Source organism: Halichoerus grypus, chromosome 2 (genome assembly GCF_964656455.1).
Source record: "Halichoerus grypus chromosome 2, mHalGry1.hap1.1, whole genome shotgun sequence".
In the NCBI taxonomy this organism is placed as follows: domain Eukaryota; kingdom Metazoa; phylum Chordata; class Mammalia; order Carnivora; family Phocidae; genus Halichoerus; species Halichoerus grypus.
In genome coordinates, this window is record NC_135713.1 from 169,453,113 (window position 1) to 169,460,251 (window position 7,139).

Sequence of the window (7,139 nt, forward strand, 5' to 3'; positions counted from 1 at the left end):
CCCCAGTGTACATCATTCGATAACGGCCGTGTCTATTATAGCGTCTTACAGTGGCTGCACGTGTCATAAAGTGTTCTCTGTCTGGCTAGGATAACCCGGAGGCAGCACTTGTTTAAGTGGTAAAATAAATCTAATGAACATAAACTCTCACGATAAACCTATTTTTTTCCATCATCAACCTTTTCGAGTATTTAAATAAATAACTGCTGTGTACCATGCTCTTGAGTTTTTTGTCTTACAAAGTAAATATTTCTGTACAGGTGTGAATGGAATCCTCTGGTTTCTATCTTTCTTACCTTGAAAATTATTTTTTGTTCAAGCAGATAATACTCATTAGGAAAGAAGACAAGTACGATTTGTATATAGAAGAGGAAGTTTATTTTAAAGTTGTGGGCAAATCTATTCTTCGAGGAGACCAGTTGTTTTCTCTTGCATATACCTAGCTCATGTGGTTTCTGCTGTGACGTACGTGTTTATCCGCTCCTCTAACATGGTTTTTTTTTCCTTTTTGCTGTTCTGATGGACGTCTAAAGACCACACTCCCTGAGCAGCTGGAAACAGCATACCTTACGAGCTCTACACTGTAAAATAACCTGTGCCGTGTTTAGCTGCATACTTGCCTGTCCCCCCACTTCCCATTTCCATTCTAAATTTGAGGAAAGGGAAAATTAAGCAAAAATCTGGCGACTGCTCGTTTTCATTTTCTCGGAGTCTCCTACTTAGATGTGTCAGTTACACAGCTTCCAATGACAGTCCATTCTTGCCTTCCAAGTTCTTCCCTGTTGAGACTCAAATGGATACACCTTATAGATTGATGTGTTTGTGAGAAACTGAGGAAGGAAGGTAGTTTGCCAAGATGTGAAAAGTGACGTTAATATATGTAGACTTTTCTCTCTTAATCTTTTCATTTGAAGCGCAGGTGTCCGATTGGCAGGAAGGCCGGCAGCCGCCCTGTCTCACCTGCTCTTTACCCCGTGCCCCCTGCTAAGCCTAGCAGCCTTCCTGGACCGTCAGTGAGTGCAGGTGGGGCAGGTTTGCAGGGGGAATGCTTCCTGGTTTCTCCTCTGTAACCTACCGAGTCACACAGATATTTTCTTCATTTCACATTCACTTTAGGGACCAGTTAATGTGGGGAAATATGTGAATAAATAAAGTAATAGCCTTCTGGCTTTTACAGTTTACTCTCAGAAGATGCAAGCTATAAGAGCACTAAGGGGATATGAGGAAAGTAGGGACTTGAGGATTGGAAAGAAAATCTTTCACTTTGCACCAATTGCATTCTCTCTTAAATGGACGGTTCTGAGGCTGCTTGCTACAATATATTTTTTTTAAAGATTTATTTATTTATGGGGGGGGGCAGAGAGACAGAGAGAGAGAATCTCAAGCAGACTCCGCTGCGTGCGGAGCCCAAAGCAGGGCTCAAACTCACAGCCTGAACCAAAATCAAGAGTCGGATGCTTAACCGACTGAGCCACCCAGGTGCCCCGGCTTGCTACAATATTTTAATGAATAGTGAGGCAGTCATGTGAAGAAACATCACTTTGAAGGTTTGTGGTCCTATGGCATAATGTAGTAAACTTAACCTTAGCACATCAGGGGTCTGTTGCTTCTTGCCATTCATGTCTTTCTCTTTTACATTTGACCAAAAAATGAGTAATGTCCCACATTGCTGGAGCTTATAAATGCTATAGTAGAGTGGGCAGTGGGTGTTAGGAGTTTGGGGGGCACATAACCATTCTGAAATGACCTGTGAAAGAAGAGGTAGGAGGGCTGTGGGTATCTATGCATATCTGTACATCAGGGGAAAGCACCAAGGAGGAGACATACTGATGAGCCAGTCCTGAATGAAATGAGAATTTTTCTGACCTGACGGAAGGCAACTGGATAATGAATAGCAAAGGGAGAACAGAGGTAAGTGCTCAAACTCTGCGTAGAGTATAAATCTTTCCTAAATAGGCCCTGAGAATTCAACTGGTGTTAGCTTTGGTGCCCCTTTTGTCTGAGTTGTACTAGTAAAAATCAACATAAAGGTGTCTTTAAAATATATATACAAACTGGGGCACCTGGGTGGCTCAGTCGGTTAAGTGGCTGCCTTCGGCTCAGGTCATGGTCCCAGGGTCCTGGGATCGAGCCCCGCATTGGGCTCCCTGCTCAGCGGGAAGCCTGCTTCTCCCTCTCCCACTCCCCCTACTTGTGTTCCCTCTCTCGCTGTCTCTCTCTGTCAAATAAATAAATAAAATCTTTAAAAAAATAAAATATATGTACAAATCTTAAAAATGAGTATGTGACCAAGTTGTCATTAACACATTTATTTGGCATCATCCTTTAAATTTTAATAGTCCATGTGTTTTTAGGAAGCAGATTTGGGACTAGGTACTTTTTGGAAAGTAGGACGTCAAGATGCTAAATTTATTTAATGTTTATGGCATGAGAGTGCTCCACGCAGGTAGCCTGGCTGTTCCAAAAACCCCAGTCTCCAGATTTCACAGCCCCACTTGTTAAAACCTCTACACTTGCAAGTAATTCTTGTCTTTTTAACTCTGTTTATCAAAAGTCCATCTGTGAGAATGAATGTCTGTTAACCTGTTTGAACCTCAGCTCTGTTTCCACTTCCGTCTCTGACCTGTGAGGATCAGAGTGACGAATTTGACATCTCTTTAGTGCATCCCAAATTCAAAAACGCCCATGGCACATGCAAACTATTCAAAACCTTTTTCCCCCAAATTTTTGGCTCAGAAAGTATGGACAGCTTTACCAGAAAGCAAGATTTTGACATCATTAGGAAACACTTCTTAACTTCCTAGTACCTTTCCAGTTTCTGGATGTATCTTCCAGTGGTAGTGTTTTGCTCTGTAGATTTTATCTTCTCCTTTAGCATAGACTGTTGCAGAAGTCAGACAGTGAAATTGAGGGCTTGCTATTCGTTCTGGGTTTGAAAGCTGTATGTCGGATATAGACCCACAAGGAGGCATTGCCAGTATTATCTTTATACATATACATTGGAAAAATCAAATTCCACATGATCACTTTTTCCTCTTTCAGGATTTTCCTATTCGTGGTTTATATTTAAATCTTTTATAATCAGACAACCCTTGGAAGTTTTTATTAGAATGATGTGGGTGTACATGGGGTAGAATAACTTAAGGGTCACAAACTTTTTCTGTAAAGGGCTAGATAGTAAGTGTTTGAAATTTTTGCTGCTCTCCACTCCGTTATAACAGGAGAGCAGCCACAGACAAAACAAATGGGCATGACTGCATCCCTTTATTATTTATTTTTAAAAGATTTTATTCATTTATTTGAGAGGGAGCATGAGTAGGGCTAGGGGCAGAGAGAGACGGAGAAGTAGACTCCCTGCTGAGCATGGAGCCCGACGTGGGGCTCAATCCCAGGACTCTGGAATCATGACCCGAGCCGAAGGCAGATGCTTAACCAACTGAGCCACCCACGTGCCCCGCATGACTGCATCCTTTTAAAAAAAAGAAAAAAAATTTAGAGAGTGAGCGGGGGAGGGGTAGAAGGAGAGGGGAGAATCTCAAGCAGAATCCCTGAGATGAGCGAGGAGGCAGATGCAGCGCTTGATCTCATGACCCTGAGATCATGACCTGAGCTGAAACCAAGAGTCAGACACTTAACCGACTGAGCCACCCAGACCACCATGACTGCATTCTATTTTGTGTTTTTAAAGATTTTATTTATTTATTTGACAGAGAGACAGTGAGAGAGGGAACACAAGCAGGGGGAGTGGGAGAGGGAGGAGCAGGCTTCCCGCTGAGCAGGGAGCCCGATGCGGGACTCAATCCCAGGACCCTGGGATCATGACCTGAGCTGAAGGTGGACGCTTAACGACTGAGCCACCCAGGCGCCCCACTGTGACTACATTCTAATAAAACTGTGTTTATAGGCATGGAAATTTGAATTTCATGTCATTTTCATTTGTCACAAAATATATTTTTAAAAATATTTTAACCACTTAAAAACATAGAACCTATCTTAGTCCAAGGGCTGTATAAAAACAGGGCCGTGGGCCAGATCTGACCAACACCTGGTATAACTGATGAAAGTATAGTAATAAATGCATAGCAGCTTTTACTAGTAGTTAAAAAAAAATTACCTGATTGTTTTGAAATTTGAAAAGGTATAATACTAGAAAGAACTTAAAGTATTGTAGTCCTGTTTTATTTGTAGGGAAAATAAGATTGGATCTGTAGGAGGTGTTTCATTTGTTTCACTTTTGCCGATGGTATTATTCACCAGAACATAATGCTCCGGCGGGGCTGAGGCTCACCTTGGAGGGCAGTGTGGCTTAAGCAGGTAAAGAGAGTATCAGTTTCACTTCCTTTGAGCAACCCCCTGGAGCTATTCTTTTGGTACTTTATCCATGTTTGTTTTCCATTTGTGCAATTGTGTAATTGTACACCTGGAAAGTAAAAGAATCCTACAAGAGGGACGCCTGGGTGGCTCAGTCGGTTAAGTGTCTGCCTTCAGCTCCGGTCATGATCCCAGGGTCCTGGGATCACCTGTGTTGGGCTCATTGCTCAGCGGGGAGTCTGCTTCTCCCTCTCCCTCTGTCCCCCCCCACCCCACCCCGCTTGTATGTTCACACTCTCTCTCTCTCAAAATCTTTAGGAGAAAAAAAAGAATCCCACAAGAGTATTTAGTTTGACCTCTAGTTTTCTGGGTGATCGGCCCCCTTGTGTGCATGACAGTGTGATAATGCTTCTTATTTATTTAGATATTAAAGTAAAAATATCAGAGCTAAAATAGACCAAGATATCATCTGTCCAACACTATACTTTTATAGGATAAACAGCACAAAGAGTAGAAGTGACTTATTCAGAGCCACACTATTAGTCTGTGCCTGAGCTAGGGCTGGAACCCAGGTCCTGACTCCCAGCTCAGTGCTCCTTCTGCTGTAGGAGCCAGCTCTTGACGACTTGATTTTTTACTTCTGGTAAATTGGCAGTATGTTCCGTTTTAAAAGCCAGGCCTAAGAAGAAAGAAAAAACCAATAGCATTTTGACATTTCAATTACTAAGAAGGGTTAAAGTGGGCAAAGCAAATTTTCTGGAAGACTTTCAGTTCCTCTGAGGCATATTGCCTTCACTTCTGGTAGCTGTCACCAGGTAATTGATGGTATCTATTTAGAGGAGTGCAGGTTTTATTTCAGGGATAGATTACTGAGGGAAGTAGGGCTGTAACTACTCTTTTAAAAACCCTGTTTATGATTTTTGTTTAATTGTTCTTAAATTGTTAATTTAAAAAAAAATGCTTTCTCTTTTTATTTATAAGTAGGAAAGTACCTTGGGACAGAGGCTTTACCAGAGGGGAAGCTCCTAAGAATAACATTTTGTCACTGACTTAACTCTTTTGACGTCTGCTTCTCTGATTTGCCTCTGTGGGATTTCTATGAGTCCAGCCTCCTGCATGCACCCCAGCCACTTCTGGGTACTGTCTAGACCTGAAGCGGCTGAGTGTAACACATCCAGTTACTCTTTTTACCGCTTCCCTCTCAGATCTCTTACCCCCCCCCCGCCCCCCTGCCCCACAGATTCTCGGAAGTATGGTCACAGTGCTTGGGAACTTGTAAGGAATAGTTTTCAGGCCCCACCCGAGACCAGCTGACTCAGAAACTTGGAAGTTGGGGTCCAGCAAAATGGGTGCTCACAAACACTGCCCCCCCATCCCCCACCCCGGGATTCCAATGCATGCTGAAGTCAGAACTGCTCACTGGACATGGGGGCAAAGTAGTTCAACACACAGTTTTTGCCTTCAAAGAGGTTACAGTGTGCTTGGAAAACTAAGTTAACAGTGGTTAAAATTATAGAGTAATTAAATTATGGGTCTGTTAAAAAGGTTAGCAAACTTAGGTCTTTCTTTTCTATTCATGATAACATTCAAATCGCAAAGTGGTTGACAAGGCCCTGCAGATCTGACCCAGACCTTGTTTGCCCCCAAATTTGCACTCTCCCATCTAACTACACCCCAAAGAGATCTTTCCGTTCTAACAGTGCACCTCACTCGCTTTGTTGGATGCTTTGCAGATGCTCCTTCTAAAACCCTGCCCTCACAGCTCCTTAGCCTTTAGGTCTCTGGCCAGGCTGCCAGTGTCCAGGATCTGAGTCTTGCTGTTTAGGATACATCTGTCCACTTCACCCCCGTCTTCGCAGCATGGCTCCCCAGCCCTCACCTGTGTTTTGTCCAGAGACCATCTCTTCTACCCTCTGTAGAGGCTCCATTAAAGGGTTTAAGCAGGGGAGGGATGTATTAGGCAGGTGTCTGCAGATTGCCCTTTCCTCTGCCACTGAAGAACTGAACCTGAAGTAGCTGACCGTCTCCGTTCTGCCGGGCTCTGCCTTGCTGGCCGTGCACTGAGTCTCAGATCTTTGCCCCACTTGCCGAGCACCTGCCTACTCTTAGAGTACCCAGGGGGATACCTGTCCATCTCCTGTGTCTAACTTAATTTTCTTGATTTATGCAACCCTTTCCTGAGAAGTAGCGATACTCAGTCACTGCTGTCCTTGCAGAGACACTGACGAGCAGCTCTAGAAACTAAGTGATCTCTTCATGGTATTGGGAATTCACTGGGTTGCAGGTGCAAGAGTATAAAAGCATGGACTTAAGAGGTAAGGCCTGAGTTTGAATCTCAACTTTGCCACGTTCATTGTGCATTACTTGACTTTTCTGGTTCTGTCTTCCCCTCCCTATAAAATGAAGTTTGGGATCATTGTGTACATTCACTGAGATCTGCCCCTGGTTTTTTCACCTTCCTCTTTCCCCAAGAGAATAGTCCCCACAGCAAGCAGCGCTGGGTGGCAAGGCTCTGCTCCTCCTATGCTTGAGCAGAGCTCAACCATTGCATCTGGGAGAGCTGGGGAGGCCTGGGTGACAGCCAATTTGTTTTCCCTGTGTGTATCTGAGAAATGCCTTGACTAAGTTGTCTTGAGTATTGGGCCCAATAGTCCCCTATTGCCTTGGCAGGTGGCACAAATAGCTGACTTTCCTATCTTGCTGGCTACTTTCTCTTTTTCAGTCTGGCTGGCTGTTGGACCTCTGCCGAACCTCTCAAGTGTTAGTGTTCTCCAAGGTTCTGTCCTGAGTTTTCTTATCCTACCTATACTCTGTCTCTAGGTGATCTC